Source organism: Sus scrofa, chromosome 7 (assembly GCF_000003025.6).
Source record: "Sus scrofa isolate TJ Tabasco breed Duroc chromosome 7, Sscrofa11.1, whole genome shotgun sequence".
Lineage (NCBI taxonomy): Eukaryota > Metazoa > Chordata > Mammalia > Artiodactyla > Suidae > Sus > Sus scrofa.
Genome location: NC_010449.5, coordinates 52,793,951 through 52,813,225, shown reverse-complemented (window position 1 = coordinate 52,813,225; position 19,275 = coordinate 52,793,951).

Here is a 19,275-nt window from a genome sequence, read left to right as displayed (position 1 = left end):
GGAGGGCCCTCCCCTCTTGCCATCTAGGTACCCTTAGGGGGAAAGAACAAATCATCAGTGAAATGTCTTCAGCCTTTCCCATTCTACTACTTCCTCCCTGTCAACATTTAGGATTTCTTTCATCTTAAAAAATATTTTCTCGGAGTTCCCGTCGTAGCGCAGTGGTTAATGAATCCGAGTAGGAACCATGAGGTTGCAGGTTTGCTCCCTGCCCTTGCTCAGTGGGTTAAGGGTCCGGCGTTACCGTGAGCTGTGGTGTAGGTTGCAGACGTGGCTCGGATCCCACGTTGCTGTGGCTCTGGTGTAGGCCGGTGGCTACAGCTCCAATTAGACTCCTAGCCTGGGAACCTCCATATGCCGCGGGAGTGGCCCAATAAATGGTAAAAAGACCAAAAAAAATTTTTTTTCTCCCTTGCCCTCACTTCCCCTCTAGTCTTCCCCCTCCTCCTCTATTTTTTTTTTTTTTTTTTTGTATTTTCTTGGGCCGCTCCGGCAGCATATGGAGGTTCCCAGGCTAGGGGTCTAATCGGAGCTGTAGCCGCCAGCCTACACCAGGGCCACAGCAACGCCGGATCCGAGCCGTCTGTGACCTACACCACATATCATGGCAACGCCGGGTGTTAACCCACTGAGCAAGGCCAGGGACCGAACCCGCAACCTCATGGTTCCTAGTCGGATTCGTTAACCACTGGGCCACGACGGGGAACTCCTCTCCTCCTCTATTTTAACCAAAGTTCTGGAAATCAAGCCTGTGCTCTCTGCTTCCTCCTCTTGCTCTCCACTCTGCTTTCTGCCTTTCGGCTCTGCTCAGGGCTCCCTGCGTGCCAGGAATTCTGAATGCTTTATAGAGATGTAGGAGTCCCTTAATCACAAGGGTGGCGATAGTGCTGTCTCTGTAAACCACCTGGGGAGTGTAGATGGCTTCAGGAAATTAGCCAAGGTTCTAAACACCTGCCAGGGGTTTGCAGTCGGACCACTGGGCTCAGAGTCTGTGCTCTTGGCCACCATACTCAGCCTGGATGGTGTCTCTTCTCGGCACCCAGCACATGCCCTGCATGTAGCAGGAGATGGATAAATACGTCTGAATGAATGAACACATCCTAACCCCATGGTTCAGGTTCTTATTCTCTCATACTTGGAATGACCAACCCATGAATCAAAGGGTTCTTAAAAAGTACATGGGCTTGGGTTTACATTCTGAAAGAAACATAGTTTTCATTTTTTCCTCAAGAGTCTATGTTCCCCCAAAAGCTAATAACTCCTTGATTCATTCATTTTTCTGTCTTCCATTTCATTTTGCCCAGCCTCCTCCCCGTTACATCCTGTATATTGTCATTAGATGACAGGATTGTCAATGTTTTGTTCTAATTCTGTCTCAGTAAAAATGAAAGAACAAATAACCTCCCTTCACCTGAAAAGTCTTAAATGCCTCCCCGGCTGACTGCCTCCAAGATAAAAATCAAACACTTTGGCCCAACGGCCAAGACTTTCGGTAATCAAGCTCCAGCACATTTTACAAGTGCTATCTCTCACTTTTCTTTTACTTGAATCCTCTGTTCCAACCTGAAGTCTTTCTGTAACGTCAGAAGTTCTGTACTAAACCAGCTTTTAGCAATTCATTCAAAAATAATGCATTACAGAGTTCCTGTCAGAACTCTTCGGGTTAAGAATCTGACTGGTATCCATGAGAATGTGGGTTCGATCCGTAGTCTCACTCAGTGGGTTAAAGGATCTGGTTTTGCCATGAGCTGTGGTGTAGGCTGGCAGCTGCAGCTCCAATTCAACCCCTAGCCTAAGAACTTCCATTTGCCGTGGGTGTAGCTCTAAAAAAAAGACCAAAAAAAAAAAAAAAAAAACAAACAAACAAAAAAAAAAAACCACCCCACAAAAATAATGTATTACATTCCTGGAGTTCCACCATGACTCAGCAGGTTAAGACCTCAACTAGTATCCATGAGAATGCAGGTTCTATCCCTGGCCTTGCTCAGTGGGTTAAGGGTCTGGCATTGCCATGAGCTGTAGTGTAGGTTGTAGATGTGACTCAAGATCTGGTGTTGCTACAGCTGTGGTCTAGGCTGGCAGCTTCAGCTCCGATTTGACCCCTACCTTGGGAACGTCCTTATGTTGCAGGCACGGCCCTGAAACGAAAAAAAATAAGTAGATAAATAAAAAATAATGTATTACATTCCTGGTCTAATCTGGGCACTATGTCTGATCCTGAGAATACAAAAATGACTACAACACAGTCCTTGCCCTTGAGAAATTATCAGTCTAATCTGGGAGAAAGATGTGACAACAAAACTCCCAAAATAGGAGATGGCAAACTATTCAAGGGAATTATTCCTGCTTGGCGGTTGTATGAAGCTGATGGTAAGGAAAACTAAGTTAAACATATCTGTACTCTTTACATGCTTCTTTTACAACAAGCATGCATTAATTTTATAACCAGGAAAAAAGTCATGTTCAGTGAAGATTATTGTTAATTCCATTTTGAGCACCTGAGTTCCACAGGAGAATAAACATAACTATCAAAGAATTAGTCACGTTAATGAGGAAAGGACAGTCAACCAATGGAAAGGTGAGCAAAAGCTTTGAAGAGGCATTTGCCAAAAGATGAAATGCTTATGGTCAATAAATATATGAATACATGTTCAACCTCATTAATCATCAAGAAGTGCAAATTGAGACTCCAGTGAGATTCTATCTGATATCTATCTGAGAGGTGAACATTAAGAAATTTGACAAGACCAAGTGTTGAAGAGGATTTGGTAGTATTAGTTTGAGGTCCCCCAAAGCAGAAACTGGGATGGGAACTTGGGCTCAGGGGGTTTATTTGGGAAGTGATCTCAGGCAGCAGGAGTGAAAGAGAGGGCGGGGGAGGCAAAGTAGAAGAAGAAAAAGCCAATGTAAGGAGGGTGATTCCATGGAGACCTCTGAGAAATATACAGAACACTTCCCAGAATTGTCCATGTGAAGAAAGGGAGCCTGGGGCGTTTATTCCTTGGCATACATCCTCCATTGGTTGAGAGTTAACTCTCTTTACTTTCAGTCTGTGCCTGGGAGATGGCTGAGAAGGCTCTTATGATTTTTTTTTTTTTTTGTCTTTTCTAGGGCCGCACCTGCTGCATAGGAGGTTCCCATTCCCAGGCTAGGGGTCCAATCAGAGCTGTAGGTGCCAGCCTACGCCAGAGCCACAGCAATGCCAGATCCGAGCCTCTTCTGCGACCCACACCACAGCTCACAGCAACGCCGGATCCTTAACCCACTGAGCAAGGCCAGGGATCGAATCCGCAACCTCATGATTCCTAGTTGGATTCGTTAACCACTGAGCCACAGTGGGAACTCCATGGCTCTTATGATTTCAAGAAGCCCCTGAAGCAGAAACCAGAGAGGCCTCAGGCCTAGGCCTAACACTTGCAGTGGGCATTGTCAGTAAATGTGAGGTCCCATGAGACTGGCCACCACGTATTTGGCTAAAATCAGGTGTGAGCCTTAGGGAGGAACGCAGGGCACCAAGACCCTCTGCTGCCAGCAACAAAGTAATATTAGCACATCTCACACATTGAAATAGTCTGCAGCAGCCATAAAAAAAAATTCAACTACACTCAACAAGCCTGAGATGAATCTTAGCAATATAACATGAAAAGTGAAAAAGTCCCAGGACATACCCCTATGTATAAAATAGATAAATGCAGGATCTGTGTAGCATGGGGAATTATGTTCAATATCTTGTAATAACCTGTAATGGAAAAGAATCTGAGGCTGTACACCTGAAACTCTGGCAGGTGCAAACGTTAAAAGAAAGAAAAAAAGTCCCAGGATATTATGTAGGGAATGATACTTTTTTTTTTTTTTTTTTTTTTTGACTTTTTAGGGCTGCACCCGTGACATATGGAGATTCTCAGGCTAGGGGTCCAATTGGAGCTACACCACAGCCATAGCAACACAGGATCTGAGCTGCATCTTTGACCTACACCACAGGTCATGGCAACAGCGGGATCCTTAACCCACTGAGCAAGGCCAGGGATTGAACCCGAGTCCTCATGGATGCTAGTTGGCTTCATTAACCTCTGAGCCACAACGGGAACTTTGGGAATGATACTATTTTAATAAAGAAAACAATGAAAATTAATGATAAATATTTTGAGAATTTGTATGCACATTCGCACACAAACAAATATATACTTGTGTAGGTATGGTTGTATTTAAATACATGGACATATACAAATTTTTGAAAATTAAAAAAATTTTTTTCTGTGTACTTGAATTCTAAGAAAAGAAAAACTGCAAAGGAGTACTAAAAGAATATATAAAGAGGAGTTCCCCTTGTGGCTTAGAGGTTTAACAATCCAGTGTTGTTTCTGTGAGGATGTGGGTTTGCTCCTTGGCCTTGCCCACTGGGTTAAGGATCCAGCATTGCCATGAGCTGTGGTGTAGGTCGCAGATGTGGCTGGGATCTGGCATTGCTGTGGCAGAGTTCCCAGATGTGTTTCGGATCCCATGTTGCCATGGCTGTGGCACAGGCCCCAGCTGCAGCTCCAATTTGACCCCTGACCTGAGAACTTTAATCTGCTGCAGGTATGGCCATAAAAAGAAAAAAAAAAAAAAAAGAACATATCAAGAAATCCTGAAAATTAATGAGATAAGGAGAAATAACCAGTAGACAAACAGGCAAAAATATATGAAAAGATATTTCACAAAAGAGAAAATACATCTAGCTAATAGATATGTAAGCACATTCAACTTCAACTTTAAAAAAAATCAAGACTTTTCAACTTTAAACTTTTATAAAAATAGGACTTTTTTTTTTTTGTCTTTTTAGGGCTGCACCCATGGCACATGGGGGTTCCTAGGTTAGGGGTCGAATCAGAGCTGTTGCCCGAGGCCTACGCCTCAGCCACAGCAAGGCCAGATCCAAGTCATGTCTACGACCTACACCACAGCTCACAGCAATGCCAGATCCTTAACCAACTGAGCAAGGCCAGGTATCAAACCTGCAACCTCATGGTTCCTAGTCGAATTCGTTTCTGCTGCACCAAGACGGGAGCTCCAAAATAATTTTATTTGTTTTTTATTGCCACACCTGAGGCATGTGGAAGTTCCCAAGCTAGGGGTCGAATTGGAGCTTTAGCTTCAGGCCTACACCACAGCCACAGCAACACCAGATTGCAGCTGCATCTATGACCTACACTGCAGCTTGCAGCAATGCCAGATCTTTAACCCACTGAGCAAGGCCAGAGATGGAACTACATCCTTATGGAGACTACATGGAGTTCTTAACCTGCTGAGCCAGAATGGGAACTTCCTAGTTTTGTTTTTGTTTTTGTTTGTTTTTAATGGTTGCACCCTTTGGGGTGGGCTAGCATGGATTAATTAGTAACGATTATCTTGTATCTTTATCCTCAGTCTAGAGGTAAATTTCAAGATTCAAGCAGTAACCAGCAAATAAACTTTGTCTATTTTTTTTGTTATGCAAAAAAAAAAAAAAAAAAAAAGTAAAATAAAAATGGCTGCACCCATGGCATATGGAAGTTCCCAGGCCAGGGACTGAATCTGAGCCACAGCTGCAACCTACGCCACAGTTGGATCCTTTAACCCACTGTGCTGGGCTGGGGATTGAACTGGGCCTTTGCAGCTACTCAAGCCACTGCAGCTGGATTCTTAACCCAACTCTGTGAATGTGCCACAGAGGGAACTCCCAAAATAAATTTTTTTTTTTAGTGGATGTACATAAGGCATATCGAAGTTCCCAGGCTGTTGGGGTTGAATCTGTGTCACAGGTGGGGCCTGTGCCACAGCTTGCGGCAATGATGGATCCTTAACCCACTGAGCAAGGCCAGGGATCCAACCTGCATCCTCATAGAGACATCAGGTCCTTAACCTGCTGAGCCACAATGGGAACTCCCAAAAATAATTTTAAATTTTCAATGAAATATTTATTTTTTAGATAGAAATATTTTTACAAGCCAGAAAATGATAAAAGTTTAAGCAATGGGATAGTGATCATTTTGTTATGTATAGAAATACACATTACTATGTTGTACACCAGGAACTAACATAGTATAGGTCACTTTTACTTAAAAACAAACAAAACAAAATTAAGACCCAAAGAAACAAGCAAACAAACTCTAAAAGATCATAATGGTTGCCAGAGGCAGGGTTGGGGTTGGGGTTGGGGGTGAGAGAAGAAATCAGATGAAGGTAGTGAAAAGGTACAAACTTCCATTTAGAAGTACGAGGGATGTCCGCGTTCCTGTCTTGGCGCAGCAGAAACGAATCTGACCAGGAATGATGAGGTCGAGGGTTCGACCCCTGGCCTCACTCAGTGGGTTAAGGATCCACGTGGCTGTGGCTGTGGTGTAGGCCGGCGGCTACAGCTCTGATTCGACCCCTAGCCTGGGAACCTCCATATACCATGGATGCGCCCCTAAAAAGAAAAAGACAAAAAAAAAAAAAAAAGTACTAGGGATGTTATGTACAACATGAGTAATATCATGAACACTGCTGTCTGTTATATCTGCAAGTTGTTAAGAGAGTTAATCCTACGGGTTCTCACCACAAGAACAATTTTTTTCTTTTATTTTGTGTCTATATGAGATGAGGAATGTTCACTAAACTCTTGTGGAAATCATTTCATAATGGAGGGTATTCAAATCATTATGCTGTACATCTTAAACTTACACAGTGCTGTGTATCAATTACATCTCAGTGAAACTGAAAGAAAAAAAAAAGACTAAGCACTGGATGGGGGTGAAACAGGAGGGAAGGAGGCAGGGCACAACCTTAAAAAACAAACACAACAGTCAGTGAAGACACAACAAAAACTGGTTAGAACTGATTAGACCCAAAATGATGGAAGATTCAACTTGCATTAGACCTTGAGCCTCATTATACACTCATTGTAATGTATTAGCTACATGACCACCCACAGGTGCCATGCCAGTCCCAAGGTGGACAATAAAATGGCAAAAAGTGGGCGGTGGCCTATTTCCTAGAAACCCCTGACCCTCCCTCCCCAAATGGTTGGAGTAATCCACCCACTTATTAGCCTATGGTATTACCCAGCCCATAAAAATGAGCCATCCTACATTTCAGGGCCGCTCTCTGATCTTTTGAGATGGACCGCATTCTGTCCATGGATGTGTTCCTTTCAGGCCACTCTGGCCTTCCGAGACGGCCCACGCCCTGCCTAGCTCTCTCGGTAAGTCCCCTTACCTATCACTTTGCCTCTTGCTGAATTCCTTCTGCACTGAGACTTAAAAGAACCTGAACTTCAGTGAATCATGAGACCAGGTATGTGGATTTTTTTTTTTTTTTGTATTTTTAGGGCCACACTTGTGGCATATGGAGGTTCCCAGGCTAGGGGTCGAATTGGAGCTGTAGCCGCCAGCCTACGCCACAGCCACAGCAACGCCAGATCCAAGCCATGTCTGTGACCTACACCATAGCTCACCACAACGCTGGATCCTTAACCTACTGAGCGATGCCAGGGCTTGAACCTGCCATCTCATAGTTCCTAGTTGGATTCGCTTCCGCTGCACCACGACGGGAACTCCAGGTGTGTGGTTTTAATTTTGACTGTGGGTTTAAGCCCCAAGCTGAAACTGTGCAGTTTCAGTGGGATATAAGTTGTCACTTCTGGTTTTTAGAGTGGATATGTAACAGAAAGAGGGTCACACATGTACAAATGAATATAGGGTCCCTTACCCCTGGAGCATATTTAACTCAATCCTGTACACCTGAGTGAGCTCTAGGACTAGGACTATATGGTATGATAAATACATGTGAAGTATAACATGTATAATAACACAAAGGTGGGAACTGGAAGATGCTCCCTCACACCAGGGAAGGGCAGGGAGGCTTGACCGAAGAAGTGACAGTTAATGAGTTTCTTTTTTTTTCTTTTTAGGGCCACACCTATAGCACGTAGAAGTTTTCAGGATAGGGGTTGAATCGGAGCTGCAGCCTATACCATAGCCGCAGCAATGCCAGATCTGAGCCACATCTGTGACCTACAACACAGCTTGCAACAATGCTGGATCCTTTAACCCATTGAGCAGGGCCGGAGATTGAACCTGAATCCTCATGGATGCTAGTCAGGTTCTTAACCTGCTGAGCCACAACAAGAATAAGGAGAAGATTGCCAAACTTGGGAGAGGTGGGGAGAATATTCCAAATGGAAAAAGCAGCATGGACAAAGGTACAGAAATGAGGGACAGTGCAGCATGGCCACAGACTACAGACAAGTAGGGCTGGTAGAAAAGGAGAATGAGAGAGGTATGGGCAAACGATGGGTCCAGAAGGTCCATGATAAGGAGTTTAGGCATTATTCCACATGATAAGCAAATAAGATAAGCAAGGAGAATACTTTTGTTTTGTTTTGTTTTTGTTTTTGTTTTTTAAGGGCCGCACTTGCTGCATGTGGAAGTTCCCAGGCTAGGAGTTGAATTGGAGCTGAAACTGCCAGCCTATGCCACAGCCACAGCAATGCCAGATATAAGCCACGTCTTCGAACTACACCACAGCTCACCACAGTACTGGATCCTTAACCCACTGAGTGAGGCCAGGGATCGAACCCGCAGCCTCATGGATACTAGTCGGGTTTGTTATCACTGAGCCACAGAGGGTACTTTTTAAAGCAGGGCACTGACAAGATTCGTTTCAGAAAGATTCTCAGTTCAGCAGAGTAGAGACCTGCTTGGAGTGTGCTCGTGGCAGGAAGATCGATTAGGATTGATTGATCTTAGGCCAGGTGAGAGATATCAAAGTCCTGATTTGCTCAGGAGCTCTGATGTGCACTCACATGTGATCTTTTTAGTTTTATTTTATTTTATTTTTTGGTCTTTTTGTCTTTTTGCCATTTCTTGGGCCGCTCCCGCGGCATATGGAGGTTCCCAGGCTAGGGGTCGAATCGGAGCTGCAGCTGCCAGCCTACGCCAGGGCCACAACAACGCCAGATCCGAGCCGCGTCTGCGACCTACACCACAGGTCACGGCAACGCCGGATCGTTAACCCACTGAGCAAGGGCAGGGACCAAACCCGCAACCTCATGGTTCCTAGTCGGATTCGTTAACCACTGCGCCACGACGGGAACTCCCACATGTGATCTTTTTAAAGTGGTGGAATGGGCAGTATTTTCTTTCCCTGCTTTCCTGTGCTTTTCTTTTCTTTTTTTTGTCTTTTCAGGGCTGCACCTGTGGCGTATGGAAGTTCCCCGGCTAGGGGTCGAATCAGAACTGCAGCTGCCGGCCACAGCCACAGCCACATGGGATCCAAGCCGCCTCTGTGATCTACACTACAGGTCATGGCTTAATCCACTGAGGGAGGCCAGGGAACGAATCTGCATCTCATGGATGCTAGTCAGATTTGTTTCCACTGAGACACAACAGGAACTCCCTGTGCTTTTCTTTTTTGCTTTTTTTTTTTTTTTTTTTGCCTTTTAGGGCCGCACTCACGGCATATGGAGGTTCCCAGGCTAGGGGTCCTGGCAATGCCAGATACTTAATGCACTGAGCACAGCCAGGGGTGGAACCTGCATCATCCTCATGGATACTAGTCAGGTTCATTACTGCTGAGCCCAAACAGGAACTTTTTTTTTTTTTTTTTTTTCTAGTTCTATGAGATATTCCAAAATCTGATATGGCAAGTTTCCCTTTGTAACTCCTCTCAGACTGTCTGCTTAGGCATCTGGACACATTTCAATTGTTTTTATTTATTTATTTAGCTTTTTAGGGTCACACCCATGGCATATGGAGATTCCCAGGCTAGGGGTCTAATCAGAGCTGTAGTCACTGGTCTATGCCAGAGCCACAACAACATGGGATCTGAGCCATGGCTGCAACCTATACCACAGCTCCCAGCAATGCCTGATCCTTTTACCCACTGAGCGAGGCCAGGGATCGAACCCACAACCTCATGGTTCCTAGTCGGATTCGTTAACCACTGCACCGAGATGGAAACTCCCTCCCTGTGCTTTCTTTATAGCACTTATCGCCCTTGCCATATTTACTTTTCTGTCATCTCTTTCTCTTAACCAGGATGTAAATGCTAGAAGGGCAAGGATATTAAGTTAATTTTATTCCCTTCTCAATCCCCAGGGCCTAACAGTTCCTGGCTCATAATAGGTACTAAACAATTATTTGTTGAAGACATAAAGTTTAGCTGGGAAGGAGAAATATCAGGTAATAGCCAATAGAGGAAGAATTTCTAATGCTCCTGTCTGATTAGCTCTGTATCTCTTATTAATCACTTCCAGGGCTCAGATCCCAGCTCAGTATTTGACCAAACAGTAAATTGTTCCTGTGTCTGGCTCTCATCCTCAGCCTCAGTTAATCTTTCCTACCCCTTTACCCATCCTACCCGTTGTCTAACTCTCCACTTTTTATCTCTAGAAACCCTGATTTTCCAGGTTCTCTTAAGGCCCTTGACCATATGTTTGGATACTTCTCACATTGTTATATGATCATCAACATATGTTATGTGTTATATGCTAGATATTCTGCCTTCAGATCTACTCTCCATTCTTCTGCAGAGGCTGACCTTGAAAGACAGTGTCATCTGGGCTCATTTGCCCTTAGGCTTCCTCTTGGGTTTAACCAGTGGGAGGTAGCACAGGACCACAGGAGAGGGAGAGAGAGGAGAGGGAGAGGAGCCACTTTCCCAACCAGAGCTCTCACTGAACACCAACTATTTCCATCTCTTTGCCCTTCAGGCCTATGGTTGATAATAGCTTCTCAGCAGATAATAGCCCTGGGGTGCTTCATTATCCCTTGTTGGTTTCCCTCACCCCTGCGCATATCTTTGCATACTGTCCCTTCATTAACTTTCTTCAGTTACACATATTGAGAAGACCATCTGTTCTCTGCTGATCTTAGATGATACAAAAGTGAAAATACAGAACTGTATCTTTTCCAAAAAAAAAATTGAATATGATTCACAAATTTCACCCTTTTGAAGTATATAATTTAGGAGGATCCCATATGGCACAGTGGGTTAAGAATCCAGTGTTGCCACTGTTGTGGCTCAGGTCGCTGCTGTGGTGTGGGTTCTATCCCTGGCCCAGGAACTTCTGCATGCTGCCCTTGCAGCAAAAAAAGATGAAATATAATAATAATAAGAGTTCTTGTCATATCTCAAGGGGTTAAGAACCCAACTAGTATCCATGGGGATGCTGGTTCAATCCCTAGCATCACTCAGTGAGTTAAGGATCCAGCGTTGCCATGAGCTACATTGTAGATCACAGATGTGGCTCTGGCTCAGATCTGGCATTATTGTGGCTGTGGTGTAGGCCAGCAGCTGTAGCTCCTATTGGACCCCTAGCCTGGGAATTTCTATGTGCCTCAGGTGCGGCCATACAAAAACAAAAAACAAATAGTTCAGTTGTTCTTAGTAAGATGAGCAAATTATATCTTTTAAAATTTAATATATAATCAAATGTCTTCTTTTATGCCATGTGCACTCAAAGTTATACAATGTTGCATATAATAAGTTAATCATTCATATGTTTCAAACTTTCATCACAAGTAAAGTTATAGTAAATATTGTGCATGTGGCCATTCTCTTTTGGGGAGGATTATTTCTTAAGGAAAATTTTCTAGGAGTGGCATTGATGAGTCAAAAGGGAGTCACATCTCTATTAAGGCTCTTCAGAAATACTGTCAAATTGCTTTTTAAGAGGATTATACCAATTCCCATTGCTGCAGCTTTCTCTGAATGGACCAACTGCATCATCTCATTAGCCTCAGAAAGTACATGAGGCATATATGTATGTTGCTAATGTAGTAAGCGGGATTACCATCAGACCTCTGTGATAGCCATAAGATATTTAAAGCCATTTTTTTTAGCTAATGGGAATGGAGAGACAGCAATTTTGCGGGGAACGAATAGAGAGAAGGTAAAGGGATTTGCTCCTGAAAATTCCTCCTTTTCCATCCTGCTGCTTCACCCTGTTTCCATATCAATTTCTTCCTCTTCAGTGAGCTGTGCTTCTTCAGGGCTTGTTATAGTGCCTGGCACTGTCCTGAATATCAATAAACATTTATAAAATGGATACATGATAGAAGAGGAATGTTAAGATATATGCACCCAGAGTTGGTTATGCTAGTGTACGTGCATTAACCCATTTGTGTGTGTGTGTGGGGGGGGCTATACCCATGGCATGGAGAAGTTCCCAGGCAGGAACTGAACCTGTGCCACAGCAGTGACCCAAGCAGTGACAATCTGGATCCTTAGTCTACTAGGCCACTAGGAAACTCCTAACTCATCTTGTTTTAATGGACTCTCTGGAATCAACACTTTACATTACCTCCAAATAAATGTATTGATTACTGCCAGTGCCTGCAGAATGCTTTGAACTGGTGAGTCCATCTCTGCAACATCCACACACCTTTTCCTACCAGTTGAGTTAGATATCTAACAAGAGTCTGTTGTGTTTGGTCCCAAAACTGCTTATGATAGCTATTTGCCAGAGTATAATTAATTTAATTAAAATTGCATAAACTGATGAGACATAAGCATGAAAGAGTTGTGTCTATGAAATGTCAGTTGAATGCTTTGGAAATATGAGCTAAAGACAGTTGAAAATTACTGTCAAACCAGATGTGGGTGAGACAATTACAAATAACTTTTTTTTTTTTAAAGAGGGAGCCACCCGTTGTGGTGCAGCAGAAATGAATCCGACTAGGAACCATGACATTGCGGGTTTGATCACTGGCCTCACTCAGTGGGTTAAGGATCTGGTGTTGCCTTGAGCTGTGATGTAGTTCACAGACGAGGCTCGGATCTGATGTTGCTGTGGCTCTGGAGTAGGCTTTGATTGGCCCCCTAGTCCGGAAACCTCCATATGCCGAGGGTTCGGCCCCGAAAAGCAAAAAATAAAAATAAGATAGAGAAGGAGCCTCTAGGAGTTCCCTGGTGGCCTAGTGGTTAAGGATTCAGTGTTGTCACTGCTGTGGTTTGGGTTTAATCCTTGGCCCAGGGAATTTCTGCATATTGTGCGCATGGCCCTCCAAAAGAGAAGGAGCCTCTAGTTATGTTGCTTTGCAAGAGGTCTTAAGGCCTCAGTCAACTTTCAAGAAATAACTTGGAAAGCATAGAAAATATATTATGTAAGATAGATCAAGAGCTCTAACCACCACTCTTGCTCAAATTTGTTATCATATCAAAAGATTGGCAGTGGAGTTCCCTGATGGCACAGTGGGTTAAGGATCTGGTGTTGTTGCTGCTGTGGCTCAGGCTGCTGCTGTGACCTGGGGTCAATCCCTGGCCAGGGAATTCCATAGGCTGTAGCTGTAGCCAAAAAAAAAAAAAAAAAAAAAAAAGCTTGGCAAGTGGGCATTATAGACTTGAAGTGAAAAATGAAATATTAAGGTTTTTTTCCTTTTTAGGGCCACACCCACAGCATATGGATGTTCCCAGGCTAGGAGTTGAATCGGAGCTATAACTGCTGGCCTACACAGTGGCCACAGCAACATGGGATCTGAGCCGCCCCGTCTGTGACCTACACCACAGCTCACGACAACGCTGGATCCCAATCCACTGAGCAGGGCCAGGGATCAAACCCGCATCCTCCTGGATACTAGTCGGGTTCATTAACCGCTGAGCCATGAAGGGAACTTCTGAAATGTTAAGGTTTTTATTTGCCACTTTTAATAATTCACTGCTTTAATATACTTTACTAGTTAACTGACCAACTACTGGGCCAGATCCAAATTGTTTGGGCAGAGCTAAATCCTTATTCCCTATTTTTTTTTCCCCCCCGAGGAGGGCAGGTAGAGGAGAATTTGTCCTGGTTCTTCCAGGAGTGACTTCCTAATTGACTTGGGTCTGCCTGTCCTTAGAGAGAGTACAATATTCTTTAACCAGACATGGTTCAAGTTACTAGGTCTCTGCCAAGTGGAGGTTGAATTTTTGGGGGGAGAATATTTTAATTCAAAGAATAGTTAAAAGCCTATTGGTCATCATCCAAGACATTTTTCAGCTCTGCTTTATTGGTGATAAAGTTGACGTTTTCATCTTTTCCCTGGTTCCAAACCTTTACAGAAAGGGATAATAATACTTCCTGTCCCATGGCTTCTATGTATTGCCACAATCCCGATACATTATTTTCTCTTTCATTTTAGTCCACGATTCTGTTCATTCAAATAAAAAGTTGTCTCCAGTAGTCTGCAGGTGGTAGTCTAGACTTGTTTGAAGTTCAGTGTGTATCTCAAACTAGACAAAGGAGAAAACATTTATGGCTCCTGAGAAACACTGATATTAGGAAATATTTACCGAGAAGGGAAGAGAAACCCAAACATGGCTCCTGCTAATCCTTCTATTCCCTCCCCCACCACATCTGAGTCTTGCCAGTCCTTTTGGTTTCTGGGACATGTAAACATGGCAAACTTAAGGTCACTGCCTGTATGGCTATTTAAATGAGAACTGCAAACATAGCAGAGAATATAGTCTAGCCTTTGTTCTGCGTCCTTTAAGGCATTTTGTAGCCCTATGATGGTTCATAAGATAAATGACCAGTATTTAAAAAGAAATAAAAATAATATGGAGTTCCCATCATGGCTCAGTGGTTAACAAACCCAACTAGCCTCCATGAGGACATGGGTTTGATCCCTGGCATTGCTCAGTAGGCTATGGATCCAGTTGCCGTGAGCTGTGGTATAGGTCACAGACATGACTCAGATCCCGAATTGCTATGGCTCTGGCATAGGCTGGCAACTACAGCTCTTATTGGACCCCTAGCCTGGGAACCTCCATGTTCCATGGGTGCGGCCCTAATAAAAAAAAGACAAAAAGTCCAAAAAAAAAAAAAGAAATAAAAATAATAAAGTTGAAAATATCAGCATGCATTGCATAAAATAGTGATAATACTTTATGAAATTTTTGTTTCAGAGTTGTGTCTCTGTGTACATGTGTGTATATTCTGGGTTGAGACATGGAATATATTTCTTATGGAGGGTCACAGTCAAAAAGAGTGCAAAGAATATTATTCAGTCATAAAAAAGGAAATCAGAGTTCCCTTCATGACTCAGTGGTTAAGAACCCGACTAGGCTCCGTGAGGATTCGGGTTCAATCCCTGGCCTTACTCAATGGGTTAAGGATTTGGCGTTGCCATGAGCTGTGGTATAGTTCACAGATGAGGCTTGGATTCCACTTTGCTGTGGCTGTGGTATAGGCCAGCAGTGGCAGCTCCCATTCAATCCCTAGCCTAGGAACTTCCATATGCCTCGGGTGCGGTCCTAAAAAACAAACCAAACCAAACCAAAAAAAAAAAAAAAAAAAAAAAAAAGGAAATCATTCCATTTTTGGCAATATGGATGGATCTTGAGGACATTATGCTACATGAAAGCAGACAGAGAAAGACAAATACTGTATGATTTCACTTATATGTGGAATCTTAAAAAGCCAACCTCAGAGGAGCATTTAAAAAAAAGTTTTTGCAAAGCATTGGTTTAAAGTGCACATTTATTCTTCCTTTCATTTTCACTCGTTGCTAGTTTATTAGCTCTCTGAAACTTCTGCCTTGTGAATAAAAATTGTAGTAGTGAATAACTAGAGAAGCAAGGGCCAATTCTCACTCTGTAAACAGCTGGAATGCAAAAATTTTTGCCCCGCACCCCCAGTCAATCAAATATCCAAATATCATTCAAGTAGAAGGGCTAAGATCTAGAACTTCAGGAAGAGGATACAGCAACATTTACTTTAAAATTTTTCACCTGCACAGTTCAAGCTCTGGGGTTCTCCCAGCCTAAAAATTACAAAGGGTTCAGCTTGGCATTCAGGACCATTCCCCTGCCTTACCTTTCCAGGCATTCACCTATATTCATTCTCCCACATGAACCTATGATCCAGCCAAACAGACCTCTTGGTGTTTGCTGAACTTCTCATTCTGTATTCTTGATCATTCCTTCCACATAGTGCAGCCTTCTCAACTAGCCCATCTCTGCTTGCCAAAGTCCTACCCATCCTTCAAAGATCCATTTCCAATTTCCCTTTCTGATTTCTAATACCTTTCTTTTGAAATCCAGAAATATCTTTTAAAAATACATTAAAATATACTTTAAAATATCACTTTTCCTGATTTCAAGTTTTTTTTTTTTTTTTTTTTTTTCCTGCACTTCTGCTGACATGCGGAAGTTCTTGGGCCACAGCAGTGACAACACTGCTTAGTGGGTTAACACTTCCTTAACCCACTAGGCCGCTAGGGAACTCCAAAAATCCTATTTTAAAATCTGTGTGATACACATTTATGTATGTTTCTATATTATAGGCTGGTATCATATCCTTTTACAATGTGCTTTTAATTTAATCAATCAATTAATTTTTTCTTTTTTGTCATTTTAGGGCTGCACCTCTGGCATATGGAGGTTCCCAGACTTGGGGTCAAATCAGAGCTGCGGCCTCTGGCCTACACCACAGCCACAGCAACACCAGATCCGAGGTGCATCTATGACCTACACCACAGCTCATGGCAACTCTGGATCCTTAACCCACTGAGCAAGGCCAGGGATCGAACCTGTGTCCTCATGGATGCTAGTCAGATTCATTTCCGCTAAGCCATGATGGGAACTCCCTACAATGTGTTTTTTAATTACAAGTATTTCCCATGTCATTAGTATTTTTCTTCAACATGATTTTTAAAGATTATAGATGAGGAGTTCCCATTGTGGTACAGCAGAAACAAATCCGACTAGTATTCATGAGGATGTGAGTTCAATCCCTGGCTTCCCTTAGTGGGTCTGGGATCCAGCATTGCCATGAGCTGTGTTGTAGGTCACAAACATGGCTCAGCTCCTGAGTTGCTGTGGCTGTGGTGTAGGCCGGCAGCTGTAGCTCCAATTCTACCCCTAGCCTGGGAACTTCCATATGCCTTGGGTGCAGCCCTTAAAAAAAAAAAAAAAAAAAAAAAAAGCAAAACAAACAAAAAAAGCCAAAAAGATTACAGATGAACTATAATTTAACAATCACATAACACTGGGCATTTTGCTTGTTTTCACAAGCATGGTGCTGTCTTTTGGGGAAATACAAATGGAGTGGTTTAAAAATCCAGAAAAGACAGGGAATTCCCATTGTTGCTCAGTGGTGAACAAATCCGACTAGGAACCATGAGGTTGCGGGTTTGATCCCCGGCCTTGCTAGGTAGTGTTAAGGATCCGGTGATGCCGTGAGCTGTGGTATACGTCACAGACACAGCTCACATCCCACGTTGCTGTAGCTGTGGTGTAGGCCAGCAACTACAGGTCCAATTAGATCCCTAGCCTGGGAACCTCCATGTGCCACTAGTGCGGCCCTAGAAAAGCCAAAAAAAAGGTAAAAAACCCCTAACAACTGGAGTTCCTGTTGTGGCTCAGTGGTTATCGAATCTGACTAGGAACCAGGAGGTTGCAGGTTTGATCCCTGGCCTCACTCAGTGGGTTAAGGATCTGGTGTTGCTGTGAGCTGTGGTGTAGGTTACAGACATGGCTTGGATCCTGGGTTGCTGTGGCTCTGGTGTAGGCCGGTGGCTACAGCTCCAATTCGACCCCTATCCTGGGAATCTCCATATGCCACCGGAGTGGCCTAAGAAATGTCAAAAAGACCAAAAAAAAAAAAATCCAGAAAAGACAACCTTAAGACCACTAGAACATTAAAAATATAAAATTAAATCTTAATAAAATAAATGGAGTGGTATCCAAGGTATAGTGACAAATTTCCTAAAAGGGCAATTGGGGCCAGTGATTATTTAGAGAACTCCAAGTTCCCCCATGAATCTTTGGAAATATTGGCAGAGATCTTGGGTTTCCCAGAGCCAACTACATGTAAGTTTTAAAGGGCAGTGACCCCAGCAGGATTATGGTTGACTTTGGGGGTCATCCAGGTCACTGAACCATGGGAACATGCCTGGCTGAGTATGCATACCTCCCCACCCTAAAATATTTATTTCTATCTTTGTGTATCCTTTAAACCTGGTTGGAAGAAGTGTGCCTCTTCTCAGATTTCTTAGCACCCCCCCATCTCGTTTTCCTTTTATGAGATCATGCACCATTAATTATTCTCTCTCATCTTTTTATTCTCCCCTATCAGCTCTTTTGAGTGCACCTCCTCAATTTAAAAGAAAAAAAAAATCACCTTTCTCCTCTGCTCCAACTACCCCTGGAGCTATACATAAGGCCTGCTTTTCTTCCCCTCTCCCTGCCAAACTTCGGGAAAGAACCACCACCCTTTTTACTGCCTTCAGCGCTTCACTACCACTTACTCCCTACTCAAGAGCTCAGCTCAGCTTAGAGTCTGGCCCACAGTCGGACCGGGCTGAAAGTTCCACCCCTCTTGAAGATTGGCCTGTCCTTCCCCGTTCTTCAGACGCACTTCTCCACGGTTGGCAGTGGGTGCTCACTGCCAGACACCAGGGCCTCATCTCTGGGTTCTCACACTATCACCTGGCTGTTGCCTTAATTCCGCCTGTCTCCAGGTACGCTGGGCTCTTGGAAGGTCCTGCTGGTCACCTTCTGGGCCATCTGCCCACCTCTCCGTTCTCACCTTGCACAGTCCTAGCTTCCCCTGTAACTCGGAGGTCTCGCCGTCTATACCCTGGGAGGCACCCGTTGCCAGGCCTTCAACTCTGTTCACCGCGGGTCTCACGGTTCCTCCAGAGGCTCCATTCCTCCGGGCCTTCGTGCAGGTCTCTAGATATAGCAATGACCCAACATTGAGGGCGCACCTAGTAAGCGCCAGGCCCATGCCCCCTCTGCTACCTTTCACATAGCTGCCTACTAGGCTCCACTAGTGCCAGATCTGAGGGAAGAGGACGCCGTCTCAGCTCCTGAGGCGCTCGCCCTCCGCTAGGGCGACACAGCCGCGTAGGCAGATCGTGGCCCTCTAGTGGGAGACCTCGGCCCCGACCTCGGCCCTGCCCGGGAGGCGCGTCAGAGGACGAGAGGCCCAAGTCGCGGAGAGCGGCCGCTGGGCCGGTACCGCTCCGGGTGCTCTGCTGGGCAGGAGAGGCAGGCGAGCCCGCGGGCCGGGCCCGGGTCCGCGAGGTTGGGGTTCTATTTCTTCCCCGTGCCTCCCCTGCCCCGCCCGCCGCCGTCGGGTCGGTGCCGCGCAGCCCGCCCGGGACGGGAGGCGGGAGGCCGAAGGCAAGAGGCGAGAGGCCGGGCCCAGACTGGGGCTGGGGCAGCCGCTCAGCCACACCGCCCTGGGCCGGGCGCCCAGGTCCGAGTCGCCTTCCGCCTCCCCCCACCCCCCCGCGGCCCCAGCCAGGTCCCGCCGCCAGGCCGGCTCCCGCCCCCGCTCCGCCCCCG